The sequence below is a fragment of the Phyllostomus discolor genome, chromosome 4 (assembly GCF_004126475.2).
Source record: "Phyllostomus discolor isolate MPI-MPIP mPhyDis1 chromosome 4, mPhyDis1.pri.v3, whole genome shotgun sequence".
NCBI classification, from domain to species: domain Eukaryota; kingdom Metazoa; phylum Chordata; class Mammalia; order Chiroptera; family Phyllostomidae; genus Phyllostomus; species Phyllostomus discolor.
The window spans coordinates 21,392,015-21,407,215 of record NC_040906.2 but is presented as its reverse complement, the minus strand read 5'-3'; the positions used below and the strand labels follow the sequence as shown (position 1 = coordinate 21,407,215).

Below are 15,201 nucleotides of genomic sequence, written 5' to 3'. Positions count from 1 at the left end.
TTAAAAGCAAGTGACATACTAGGAAAAGATATCTACAACATATATAAAAAACAAAGAATTAGTATCCAGAATACAAAAAGAACTCCTACAAATGGACAAAGAATAAAGCAGTCAGGCATTTCACAGATGATGACATCCAAATAGTCATTAAACATATACTTATCTCACCAGTAATGAAGGAAATGTAGATTAATAAACCAAGAGACCAGTCTTCCAATCACCAAATTGAAAATAGTTTAAGTCTGAACATATCACAGGTGCACAAAAGAGCAGTGTTTTTAATAGCAAAACATTCTTTCAAGGCAATCTAGACATCTAACAAGAGACTGGATAATAAAACATGATGGAATACTATATAGCAGTTAAAAAGAATGACCTAGATCTATACGCACAATATGGACAAACCTCAAAAACAGTATAAAGTTTAAAAAATGGTGCAGAAAATATATAGTATACCATACAAATAAAATACAAACACAAAACCATACCTACCATATAGGTACATATGTGTCTGTCTGTCCATTTGTTTAAAAAACCAGAAAAATAATCACCGAACTTGTAACAGTAGCAGCATCAACTAAGTTCCATGAAACAGAACAGAGGTGGTTTAAGAGAAGCTGAATTTTAACTATAGAATTTTCTTATTTGGGGGTGGAGGGAAGACTAAATACACAATGAACCAATGTTAATGGTTGTTAATTCTGTGTGATTAAAAAAAAATAGATGTTCGCCTTTTCTATACTTTACCATATAATGTCTAAAAAAAGTAGAGATTTGTGTATAATTCTCTTCCAAAGTTTTTACGTCTCAAAATGTATACACTTTTATATAATGCCTAAAAAGTAATAAATCTTATAGTAACAGATTCTCATTTCTCCTAAATTCAAAAAAAAGGAAAAGAAAAATTACCAGATTATTGGGTTATTATTATATATTTTACATTCTACTTTCATGAGATATATAAAAATAATTATAAAACAAGCTATTGGCATTGGTAATTTTTTTTAAGAATTAATCAGTCACTTTGTAACTCAATGACTGTATCTCTAATCTACAAACATCTATGCCAGTATTTAGGTAACTATATTGCTCTCTAAGGGAACTGCCTTAATGACTGTCCTTGCGGATTCATATGGAAAAGATACTATACTCTACCTCCTCCCTACCCACTTACTCTATCTCAAAATGTGCTAAGGATATAATAAAAGAGGCTAGTTGAAGGAGCAGAGATGGAATATCATGAGGCAGTACAGTTGATGTTAGGCCCTGGACAAACTAAAGGAAAAAATAAAAATAAGAGGTAGAAAAAATATACACAGGTTAATGGCTAAGAACTAGAGTTGGCAGCAAAAAGAGAAGGTAAAGAAATAAATGTAGGTTGAGAGTCAGTCGCTAAGGCATTTTATGATAGAGAACTAGAATAAGACACATAAAAATACCCCTCAAGATATCTAGGGTGTACCTGGTATGATAGGAAGTTTTAAAAATGATTTTAATAATCCCCTTCTCCTTATATTCATACCCTTATGTAATCCTCTCCTATGAACCCAGAGTATGGACTAGATTTAAGGACTTGCTTTTAGCAAAGAGAAAGCAGCAGAGGTGATGGGATGTCACTGCTGAAAATAGGTTACAAAAAGACTGTGGTTTCCATCTTGCCACCCTGTTACTCAGAGATGCCAAGTGCCATGCTGTGACCTGCATAGCAAAGACCATTGTCTCCAGCCAATGGATGACCTAAGGCCTGTCAATAGGTGGATGAGCAATCTGAGAAATCAACCCTTCCCCAGTAAAGCTTTCAGATGACTACAGCCAGAGTCAACACCTTGACTGCAGCCTTGTGAGAAACCTTGAGCCAGAGGCACCCAGCTGAGCCACGCCTACAGCTCTGACCTGCACAAAAATACTACAAGCCATTACATTTTAGGGTGATTTGTTAACTAGCGATAGATAACAAACACAATTAATACGAAGACTATTGGGTTGTAGTCTCTGGAAGGCCAACCCATATCGCAGTTCCTATTCTAGGATTTATGTGAAGTTCCTCTATATTCTATTCTCAAGCATATCCTTATGAGAAATTATAGCCTGAAAATCTAATCTCCAGCCAAAAGAAACTGATGAAAACAGTTGTCCCTGTAAATTGTTTTTTAAAAAAAGGTCAATTATGTTCACAGTTTTAATATGAAATGTAAGTGCATTTATTCCAATTATTTAAATATGTAATCACTGCACATAAAAATGTTTCCTAACTGAATATTCTAAATTGTACCACTTCTGACAACCTCCATAAACAGCTGCACTTATCATTAATACTTCTAAGGCTTGAATTTTGCTATTTTATTAACCACTATATCGCCAACATGAAAAACTATATGATACATAGCAGATGCTCAATAAATATCTGCTGAATAAATAAGTGGTTGACATATACTTAGAAAATAACCCAAAGTCATCCTTGCCATGCCTGCAAAGTTCTACATTATCAGATCATTGACTACTTCACCTTCTGCAACTCTCTCCACATGTCACTACACTTTAGAAACAATGACCTCTGTGCTATTCTTGAAACATATCAAGCAAGTCCCTGCTTCATGGACTTTGTGCTTGCTATTTTCTCAACCTAGAAAATTTTTTCCACAAAGAAGACTGGTTCCCTCACTTCATTTATGTTTCTGCTCTACAGTAACCTCATCCGAGTTTTTTCTTGACCAATATATTTAAAATAACTTTAGCCCCTCACTTCATGACTCTCTATTTCCTTACACTGTTTTACAGTTCCTCATGGTACTAGCTAACATTTTATTACATTCTAGGGAGGAATATAGTTTGTTCAATGTTCTACTCACCAGCACTTAAAACAATGCCTGATATACAATAATTGTCAGATATTTACTGACAAAATTAAAGAAACACACAAATCATAACTTTTAGAAGTGGCCAGGGTTTAATAATTAGTAGTAAGCAATAACACATATTTCAATTACTACTTTTAAAACAAATGTTACAAACAGAGTAATAAATAAAACAGATATGTCACAAGCAAGTGTGGCTTATTCCATAAATGCCAAGACTAGCCCAACATTTAAAAAGCAACCACTGAAATTCATCACATCAAGAAATGAAAAAAGAAAAAAATATGATCCCAATAGATGAAGTATTCTACGAAATCCAAAATCTATTCATGATTAGGGGGAAAAATTTAGCAAATTAGGGAACAGAGGGATACTGCTAACCTGACAAAGAGTATCTACACAAAAACCTAAAGATCACTACATAATTAATGATGAAAGACTGAACACTTCTGCCCCCAAGACTGGGAATGAGGCAAGGTGTCTTTTTTTACCACTCCTATTTATTGTCATACAGGAGGTCCTGGCCAGTGGTATAGGAAAAGGAAAAAGAAATAAAAGGTATACAGATTGAAAAGTAAAAATAAAACGGTGTCTACTCACAGATGAAATTACTTTCAACATAGGAAATTCCAAGGAATTTACAAAAAAGCTCCTAGATCTAATGAGTTTACTAAGGTAGCAGATACAAGGTCAAGATACAAAAATCATTTATATTTCTATATACCAGAAGTGAAAAACTAGAAATAGAAAAATTTTTAAGTATTAATTCCAATAGCTCCAAAATCATGAAAACACTTAGATATAAATCTTACAAAATATCTCCATGATCTATATACTGAAAAAAAATTTAAATCATTGAATATCTAAGTAAATAGAATGACATACTGTGTTCATGGATTAGATTATTCAATGTTGTCACAATGTTTATTCGTCCTAAAATGATGTATAGATTTAACACACTCTCACCAATCGAAATCTTGACAGGATTTTTCCTGATATCAACATGCTGAAAAATGTACATGGAAAGGCAAAGGTACCAGAATAGCCAAAACAACAAAACAAACCTGAAGTACTCATATTACCTATCAACTTACAATAGCCAAAATAGTGTGGCTTTGGTAAAAGAATGACCACAGATCAGTTGGAAGAATGAGAACTCCAGAACCCGCATAAATGGTCAACTAATTTTTAACAAAGATATAATGATAGTTCAATGCAGAAAGACTAGTTTCTTGTTGTTGCTGTTGTTATTGTTATTTTAAACAAATGGTTTTGGAACAATAGGATATCCAAATGCAACAACAACCACAACAACAAAAAAAAACACAACTGGGTCTTGAATGTATGCCTCATAACTTATATAAAAATGGTTACATCCACCACAAAAGATTATAGACCTAACTGTAAAATGTACAACCATAAAACTTCTGGAAAACAAAAAACACAGAAAACCTTTGTGATACTGGATTAGGCAAAAAAAAAATTTAAGATATGACACCAAAAACATTATTCATAAAAGAAAAAAAACTGACAAATCTAAGTTCCTCAAAATTAAAATAAATACTAAATAAGATAAGCATTTAAAATTATTTTAAAATAATTTTAACATAACAATTGAGAGTACAACTCCTGGAAGTCACTAAGTTTACCATTAAGGTTAACTCTGAATAATGGTTTCCACCACTATACATTTTTACATTATAATTATTTTGAATCATGATTTCATTTTATGCACAATGAACAAATGTTTGAAGGCAGAATGTATAAGAATACTTACTTGAGAGCATAGAATAATAATAATTCTGCAAATACACCTCAAGATGATCTCTATTAGTCCCACAGAGCTGTGTTCCACGTGATCACAGCACTTTACAGCTCTTAATTAAAGCAGGAAATGAAGAACTAGCCAACATTGAGTCATATAGGTTTGTCTATTTTTGGTAGAAGCCAGATTTTTTTTAAAGATTTTATTTATTTATTTTTTAGACAAAGGAGAAGGGGGGAGCAAGAAAGGCAGAGAAACATCAATGTGTGGCTGCCTCTCCTGCACCCCGTACTGGGACCTGGCCCACAACCCAGGCATGTGCTTTGACTAGAAATTGAACCAGCAACCTTTTGGTTCTCAGGCCAGTATTCAATCCACTGAGCCACACCAGTCAGGGCAGAAGCTAGATTTTAACTTCCATTTAACATATATTCAACCTAAAACCTAACATTCAATAATTCAGTTAAAACATATTTATTAAACAATGTGTAACAGATACTATCTTGGGTAACAAGATAGCAGTGAACATGAAATATAAGGTTTTGATTCTTATATAGAGCTTACAATTTAGCAAATGTTAGATTTAGATAAATATTCAAATAAGAAAATATCATGTAAATAAGGGTTCCATAGGATCTTTATGAAGATTAAACAGAGTGACAGAACATGACTACAGTAGGATAAAAATTAAATTAGATTTATAGATGAAGGCAGGCCTCTGTTTGAGTGACATCTGCCCTGAGACCTGAGATGACAAAAATAAGCTAACCAAGATTTTGGTAAGAGACTTCCAAGGAAGAAAGACAACTAATAGAAAGCTTTGAGAAAGGAATAAAATTGATGTTTTTGTGGAACAAATGACAAATATGTCTAGAACATAATAAGCCAAAGAAAGAGAGTAATAGGAAATAAGATCAAAGAGGTAGACAGATAGATAGATAAGACAGTAGACAGGGCCCAAACCATAGACACTGGGCGTAAATCAAAGGAAAGCCACTGAAGGTATCTGGATAAGGAAGTAACATGATCTGCTTTACATTTTTATTCAACAAATAATTATGAGTGTTCTGTAGATAAAAAAAAAAATTGTATCGGAGAGAAAATGAAAACAGCTTCCGTGAGCAGCAACAGAGAGACCAGTTAGGAAGCTACTGAAGTAATCTAAAGGAGAGATGGTAGTGGTGGTTTGGACTAGTGAGATGGTAGTAGATATGAGAATGGACAGATCTAGCATATGTTTCAAAGCAGAGCTGAGAAACTTCTGACTGCCAAGATTTTGTGGGGCTTAAGGAAAAGGAATCGTGCATAACTCTTAGGTTTTTACTTCAGCAACTGAGTGGTCAGTAGTACTATATTTTGAAATGGAGCAGACTTGGGGAGACAGAAGGTTGAAGAAGAAAAATTAAAAGTTCTGTCTGGGATATGTGGGCTTTGAAGTGCATATCAGCCATTCAAATAGAAGCAGCTGGGTAAACAAGTCTAGAGTTCAGGCAAGAAGTCATAATTATAGATATTACTTTGGGGAGTCTTTGGCATATAAATAGTATTTAAAGTCAAAGGACTAGAAGAGTATATCTAGAGAGAGACTATAGACAAAGAGAATGGAACTGAGGATCAAGCTCTAGGGTTAACTCATATTCATTTGGTCAAAGGAGGAAGAGCTACAAAAGAGAAAGGGCCTTATTTAAAACACACACACACACACACACACACACACAACCTTAAAAAGTCTTTCTTTCAGTGAGGTAGGAGGAAATTCCAGAATATGGAACTGTTCAAAAGTAAATAAAGAAGATATGGACAGCTCTATGAAATGCTACAGTAAGGTCAAATAAAATGAGGATAAAGAAGTGGCAGATAACATATTACTATCTAAGAAAACTGTTGAAGAGTGTGTTTCTTTGCTAAAAGTAATGAAGAATTTTCCAGCTCCAGCCTGTACTAGCTTTCCATGTTACGGAAGGGAAATTCCCAACACTCCTCCCCGCCCCACAATTAGCCATCTTTTCCCACCTAAGTAGGGGTTAAAACTGAGACTAATCTAAGTTCACAGCCCAGGGGCACAAACTCTGTAAAAGACACACTTAATCATCAATCAGACTTTAGAACACTTCCCCTTCCCCTCACATCTTACTAAAGACCTGTTCACTGGAGTTCCTTTTAACCAGTACATCATGTCTCCACTTCCAACAAGAAATTACAAGTTATACTAAAAAACAAAAAGTACAGTCTGAACATACAAAGCAAGCATCAGAATCAGATTCAGATATGGCAGAAATGTTGGAATTATTGGACCATGAATTAAAACAAGTTAAATGACAAATCATGGTTAATTTGCTAAGAGCTCCAATGGAAAAAGGAGACAACTGGCAAGAACAGGTGCATAAGATAAGTAGAGGGAGGGAATTCTGAGAGAGAATCAAAAAGAAATGCTAGAGATCACTGACACTATAACATAAATGATAATGCCTTTGATTGGCTCATCTGTTGACTAGACAAGGCTGAGAAAAAACTCTGAGTTTCAGAATATATCAACAGAAAATTCTAAAAACAAGAAACAAAGAAAAAAAAGGCTGAAAAATAGACTATCTAAAAACTGTGGGGCAAGTACAAAAGGTATTAACAAAACTTTTATGTAATGAGAATGCCAGCAGGTGGAAGAGAACAGAAGAAATACTTGGAGTAATGATGACTGAGAATTTCTCCAAATTCTCAGGAAGGCAGGATTTGTTTTCATTCACTACTGTATCCTATTGTTTGGTACATAGCAGGCACTTAACAAATATTTCTTCAATAAATACCATCCAAAATAATAAAATTATTTTAACATTTCAAGAAAGGAGGTTCATTAGATGTTTTATTGTGAAGGGAATCTTAAGGCTAGGAAACATTAGCATGCAATATCTCTGTCCAATATAAATATCACTTGAATTACATTTGTAATTTTAAATTTTCTACTAAACATATTTTAAAAGTAAAAAGAAACATGAAATTAATTTTAATTTCATCAAACCCATCCCATAAAATATTACTTCAGCATGTGATCAACATAAAATTTCTTGGTAGGGTATTTTATGTTCTTCTGTATGTGTGCTGTCTTCAAAATCTAGTGTTTGGTTTGTATTTGGCAAAAAAACAATTTGTACTAGTCACATTTCATGTTCTCAATTGTCACATGTGGTTAATGAACTGCTTACTATACTGGACAGTACACAGTATAAAGTATATGGCCCCTTACTCCCACCAATTAAATAGGAATCAACCATTAACTAAAATACTTCTGTCCTCAAAGTTCCTAGCCAAACATGTTGTTTAGTATTTTTAGACACCTGTAATACTCCAGGTTATACAGAAAGAATATGGGAAAAGAAAATCCTCAAAGACTTTTGTAAGAAGCATCCTGATCTTATGACTATTCAGTTTTTAATTATGCACATAATTGTGTTGGGGGGAAAGTATTTGGAGCTTAGCTAAATCTAAGAAATTTCCTTCTAGGTTCTAAAATATTGTATTTATTTGAGCCACCACCATAATTTTTGATAATTATTTATCTCATATACACCCAAGAGACTCAGGCAAAAGAGGTCTCTTCTCTAAAAGAAGTTACTCTAATGATATGGGACTTCAAAAATCTGGAAAGGATAAAACTGAGAAAAAAATTAAATTCCTTTAACCACAACATACAGAAACTAAAATGTTAAGCTAACAGGATTTAAGAAGCAAAACCACAAGAAACTATATCAGTACCCTTTCAAAGCAAGCAACTTTGTAATTTTGACTATCTGTCAAGAGGCAACAGCTCTAGATAATGCAAAACACATTTATATTTCCTGGACATGAATTTAACTATTATGTTTTACAATGTAATTTTCAACTTACATTCTAGTTTAACTAAAAATAAATAAATAGCAATTTCTCTGCACGTCTTCAACCCAGAAATTTTGGGGTTGGCAAAAAAAAAAAAAAGAAAAAAGCAACAGCCTGTTGTAAAACTGTTGCAGATAATCCACCAGTAAACCACCCCCCAGTGAACAGTACAGAGCTCAGTATATACCCATTTTTCTTAGAATCTCATTAAGAAGTACCAACCAGAGAGAAAATTTCAGCAAGGCAAGCCAAAGTTTATGCTGTAAACAACAAACACTTAAAAACTACACAGAATCGAAACCTTTTTCTTTCTTTCAGGTTATATTAAATTTCATTATTATATACAGCCCTGGCCAGGTGGCTCAGTGGTTGGAGAGTTGTTCCGTGCACCAAAAGGTTACAGGCTCAATCCCTGGTTTGGGCACATGCCTAGGTGGTGGATTCAATCCCTGGTTGGGGGAAGTACATGAGACAACCAATTGATGGTTCTCTATCACATTGATGTTTCTCTGATTCTTTCTCTTTCTGTCTCTTTCCCCCCAAAATGAATAAACATATCCTCTGGTGAAGATTAAAAAAATGTTTTGTTATTATACATAACATCAAATTAATTCAATAAAAAAATGGGGAGACTATAAAGTAAGTCTACAGTATAAATTCTAATTTTGGTCTACAATTTAATAAAAAAAATTATTGTAAACTAAAGAGGAAATTAATTATTCTGACAGTATTATTACTACAAATAAAAAGCCTTTCCCTGTTGTCTAGAAAATGTTTTCATTAGTGACCATCTTCACTTTTAAGATTTATAAATCATATATATTTATGAATTTAGCATTAATTAAATGCAATATCCTTGGACATGATACATACTAAACATGCCATCCCTCAAAAGATATACACATAATTACCATGTCAATAATTAGAGTTGATCCTGACACTTACTAATCAGGTCTATACAAATTAATACATAGATCACATACACCAAATAGTTTTTGACATACTTTCTAAAAAAAATAAAAAATTTGCCAATCCGGCCTACAGAGTTAAAACTGATAATCTAGAGTCTAGATGGTATAGATTAAGAACCACCTACTCAGCCATAAAAAGAATATTTTACTCTGCAACAGTATGGATGGACCTGCAAAACATTATACCAGGGTGAAATAAGCCAGCCACAGAAAGACAAATACCATATAATTTCATTCATATGTGGAATCTAATGAACAAACTAAACTAACAAGGAAAATGGGGACAGACTCATAGACGGAGAGCAGGACGACAGCTCTGGAGGGAAGAGGAGATTTAGAGGGTGGGTGGATTGAGCAAAAAAAGGACTCATGGGCATGGACAACAAGGTGGTGATTGCTGTGGGAAGGAGGGTATAGGGGACTAAATGGTAAAGGAAAAAAATACAATGAAGATTAAATTAAAAAATATATATACCACCCTTCTCCCTGAGAGGAAACATTAGAAATTGAAGACCAAATCTGATTTTCCCTACCCTAAAATACTGCTTCAGATTTGACTATGATTTATATTCTAGCATGCATATGTATATTCATTCCATTAGTCCATGGAAGATATCCTATCCAAACTACCCTTAAACATTAAATTTGCTCTTTCAACTGGAATCTCGATAGTTCCAATTTTTCTAAATGCAGAGCAGTAACACAAACTAGGAATGAAGTTTTCACAAAGAAGGCAGACTCATCGGTGAGTTAAAAGAAAGTGAAAAGACTACCAAGGGCATTTTGAGAGATGGGAGAAGCCTGAAGTAAGAATGAATATTAAATTACTTCCACACTTTCAACTTAAATATGTTTCAGATAGCATCACTTATAATAAAAGAGCAAGAGAAGGAAAAAAATTCTTCTAGCAAAATATGACCAGCTCTTTCAAACATTACCAAAATATACAGGAACTCAATTTCTAATTTCTAATCTCATAAAGCAAAAATCCTATTAAAACAATACAAGTAATGAGAAAGAGTTTCCATTGGTAAAATTTTATTCCTCTACAAGCCAGGAATTAATGAAAGGTATGAATTCAAAATACAGTGTTGTTTTCAAGATTTGTTTATCACATACGGGCATTCTCAATTTACAGCAGAAAACACTGCAGTAATTGGCATGACCAGGGTACAGTTACCTCAGTACTTTGTACTCAACAATGTTTATAGAAAAAACTTCCACTTTGAAAACTTTGCCTAAAAAAGGAATTCTCTTTGAAGACTAAAAGAATTTAATTAAAGATAAAGCTACTTGGGTGGTCATACAACACATCAAACAGATCATACTTCAAGCAGAATTATTATTACTCAGTTATAAGTACATGACTCATAAGAATATAAATGAAATGGCTTTTTTTTCTCCTGTATACATCAACTTGGAAGTATGTTTTTCTGTGTATATCAACTTGGAAGTACATTTAGAATTATACTATCACATTTGCTCAGTCTATAGATTTTGGCTCCAATTTAACTTTATGTGGTTAAACACTGATTAACAAATGACATACTACCAAATAAAAAATTTTAATTACTTTAAAAAACATGCTTAAGAATCCTTGCTTTTATAGAACTAGAAACATACGCTAAATAGAAAGTTCATTAAAATCATTAACAAAGCTTCAACATTATAAATGAATGCATTTCCTCACAATTATGCAATACTCAGAGAACTTTTACATCTGTAGTATTTCTAAAAACCTACAAATATTATCAAGTATTAAAAACTTCCATTATGAATTGTCTTCAGATTTTCAATATAGACTCTCTACAGGCAAATACAATATTACCATTTTCACTAACATTTGCTGGTAGTTTATTTATCCCACATGATCAGGGAAGAAGTACAGCTCAGTGAAATCTCTCTTCAGGACCTTTAAAAGGAAAAAAAATACAAATCTTTTGGAAATGATATGGCTACCTTCCTTGCCTTTCTAAATGAAACATACTGAAAGTAAGGTCAGAATGTATTGATGACTCAGGGACATCTGTTATAGTCCTTAATACAGTAAGGATTTAAGGACAGAAGTATAAGAGATGACGTGCTTTAAAGTCAGTAAATCGACTGCTAATTACCTACTGGCTGTCACTTCTGTTGTAAGCAAACCCATTCCTTGCTGTTTATAACTTGACAAACCTAATCAATAAATCAAACCTAATCCCAAAAACAGTTCTAAAACCTGAAGAAAACAGCTTTCTCCTCCTTCAACTACATGATACTGTATAGACAAATGTAAAAGGGCATGGAGATAATTAAATAAATGAAATTATAAACAAAAATTACACATGACATAAGTTTTACATGGTAGATTAATGGCAGTAAAAGATGTTACAGGCAATAATTGGTGCGTTATCTAGAACAATCTGAATAATGAAACTAAAACTTTAGACAGTAGGCTTTTTTTCAGACAGAAAAGGCTACAAGTGAAAGAATGATTGAAGTGAAATTTGTAAGTGAATTCCATACTAGACAGGTAAATGAATAAAGGAAATGAAATAATCTGAGTTATCATGATAAATGGTCTCAAAGGTGGATGGAGCTCTTAGATAATGCAGCAGTTGGTGCAATGGAAAGTCACTGGACCTTTTAGTAGACAACTGTGATAAGATCATGCCCTCCCACCACACACATACACACCCGAATGAAAACTTAAATAGACCAGTGAAATTACAAATAATACACAGTATATTACCAAAAATGTACTAATAAATTAAGACACAAAAAGATAATTTCCTGAGCTTCCAGAAGTCAAAAAGGTAAATATTAACAGGCAATTAGCAAGTATTTATTCAGTACCCACTATGTGACTTGCAGCATGACAAATGTGAAATATATCCCTCTCCCTCAAGAAGCTTACAATAAATTAGGAAAATAAATATATCATAAAAGAAAAACTTAATGTCTATCATATATTTATTTTCCTAATTTTCCTAATTTTTCCTAAAGAAAAATTATGCAAATTAAAGCAAGGTTTTCACTTTAATGCTAATACCAGATTTTGAACTAAGTTGTAATGTGACGCCTGGTCATACACTAGACGAGTAGGAACCAGTAACAACATTCTGGACAGTCACTTGGTGATGTTACCAGAATTAAATACACACACACAGACTCCCTGACCCAGTAATTCTACTTTTACAAATCTGAGGGAAAATTTTTTCCAAGATTTATGTAAAAGGCTATCCTAATAACGAAATCTACACTAGCAAAACGTTAGAAACATCCCAAATATCTGCCAGTAAAAAATTTAAATGATAGTTACATGATGTAATGTTAAACAGCCAAAAATAATTTTTGCAAAGACTATTTAATGATATGGGGATGTTTATGAGCTAAAGTTAGATGAATATGCTGCATGCTCCCATTTCTAGGGAAATACACAAAATGGGTAGGAAAATATTTAAAGAGAAATACAAATTATTTGTATTTTTACTTGCACTCATCTGGATTTTCCAAATTATTTTGTAATAAGATTATGAGCAATTGATGTTTGAGAAGGCTCATTAACAGACACCCCCAAAAAGTTTTTAAAAAACCAGTGTGAAAGAACTGGCCTGGATTAAGAGAAATTTCATGTATTTAAAAAAAAAAAACAAAACGAAAAAAGCCTCCCCAAAGGCTGGGAAAGAGAAGTAATGACTGTCTAGATTAAACCTTTAAAACTATGAGGAAATGATGGCACCCTTGACACTGATCTAAATCAGTAAATTGAAATTGAGGGAGATCAAAGATAACAGTTACAACAGATTTTGCAGATATTCAAATATATCCCATTTCATGATTCAGTGTTCATATTTTTCCGGTATGCTGGTTTTATACAAAACAAAAACTCTGACTTTTGTTATAAAACCGTATTACGTAGCAATTTTTTTATTTGTAATGTTGGTAAAGATTATAAATCCCTATTACTAACACAAGGCATTTGATTTCATAATAATCTCTTAAGGCAAGGACAATGCCATGAAACTATTTACAAGAGAAAACAGATCGGAGGAGAGGTTGTGACTTGCCCAAGAAGGCAGCTAGTTAACAACTGGAAACAGCAGAGACCACTCACTACTAAGCCTCTTTCTCAAGCAATCTACAGTCCGGAACAACAGATTTTTCTCGACTATTAATTATTCTTAGAGCCACTTTTTCCTAGTCAAAAACACACTGGGGGTCTTGTCCGCAGTACTGTAAATATCTCACTCAGGTTTTTGTTAATCTGCCTCTTCCTGCATTTTGAAAACATTCCTACTAACCAAACCTCGGCACGAAGTTAAGCAAACCGATTAAGGAAACACGCAAGAAAGCTCTCCTCTTAAATCCCACCCCCTGACTGAAGTTTGGGGAAAGCAAAAGGAGTGTGCTTCCCATAACTTAAAAAAACACAACCCCCAAGCAAGGAAAAAACCAAACACTTAATTTTTTCGGAGTAAAAAAACATTACACGAACGTCCATCCAGTGCTTCCCTCTTGGATGTAAAACTACCTATCGTACTCCTTTCCAGTGGTTTCTTTAATGACCCGAACACAGCCTCCTATTTCTTGCTACGAAACTGCACAGAGCCTTAAGTTTTCCAGCAACACCGGTCCCTTCTCACACCGAGAAGTGACACAAACTTACAAACATCATTCCTCAGTAATTATCTGGACTCCCTAACTCCACCCCATCTAATTCTACAGATCAAATCAACGTTTGCTTGAAATACAATGTGAAATAAACAAAACAAGGGTCATGACTAGCATAACAACCGACTCTCCTAGAAACCCCCAAAACAGCGTTTGCCACCGCTGCACCCGCTGTGGTGCCGCAACCCCGAGCAAGGGGCGGGCCCGAAGACCACGTGTTCAGCCTTCTGCGCACGCGCTGCCAAAACAAAAGGAAGGCCTGCCAAGCCCCTCCCTCCCCCACGTGACTGTTCCTAGGTCCGCCCCCAACCTCTCCCTCCACCCCGTCCCTCCCCTCCCTTGAGCTACTGCCAAGGCTGTTAGGTTTAGCCGTTTAAATCTGGCTGCGGTCCGACCCCTGCCCTACAGCACAATCCTGTGCGGGACCCAGAGTCGCACAGCCCAGAGAATTCGAGGGGCAAGGGAGCTGCCGGTCGGTCACCTGGCCCGCAATCTAGCCAGTGGTCTTCTCCGCCCTCTCCTCCCCGTGCAGCCCCCAGCCCCAGCAGAGGAGACCCACCCCCCGCCGCTGCGACGCCGGCCACTCGCCTGCTGGGGCGCCCTGGCTCCCCTCCGCCGCCGCACCTTTGGTCCGGCCGTGGTGGGGGCTGCTGAAGTGATCTCTAGCTGCCCGCCCGCCTCCCCCACCTAGGGCGCAGCTGACTCGTCTCCAGAGCGCGCCCCGTTCCTGTCCCGGCTGCCGCCACCGCCGCCGCGGTTTAACAGTCCGCCCGCAGCCCGAACCTCGGGGCAGCTCGGGGGACAGAACCCTGCCGTGGTGGAGGGGCAGTGGGCGGGGCACAGCGCAGGCCAATGGCAACGGGGGAGGGGCAGCACCATGCAAATGAGCTCTGGTGGCGGGGAAACCCCGGCCAGGGCGGGGCCTACAAAAGCTTTCTGGAAGTGGTTGGAGCTGGACCCCACAACACCACTGCAGAGGCGCGGCGGGCTGCACCCTCAGGGCGTGTTTCGCGTCTCCTCTGCTTCCTCCTTTACCCTTTCCCCGTGCCAGCTGGGAAAAGCATAAATACACAACAAAAACGCTGCTCGG

General features: G+C 35.6%; 1 protein-coding gene across 4 annotated transcripts in view; it reads right to left on the bottom strand.

The window, feature by feature from the left end:
* KANSL1L (KAT8 regulatory NSL complex subunit 1 like) overlaps positions 1-14,917 on the bottom strand; it is a 112,873-nt gene extending 97,956 nt beyond the window's left edge. For 2 of the 4 annotated variants that reach the window (XM_036022908.1, XM_036022907.1), the window contains exon 1: positions 14,700-14,917. The gene's annotated coding sequence lies outside the window, so the exon portion shown is untranslated. The remainder of the gene's footprint in view (positions 1-14,699) is intronic. The other 2 variants (XM_036022906.1, XM_028510794.2) reach the window with 2 other exon arrangements.
* Positions 14,918-15,201: the final 284 nt, after the last annotated feature.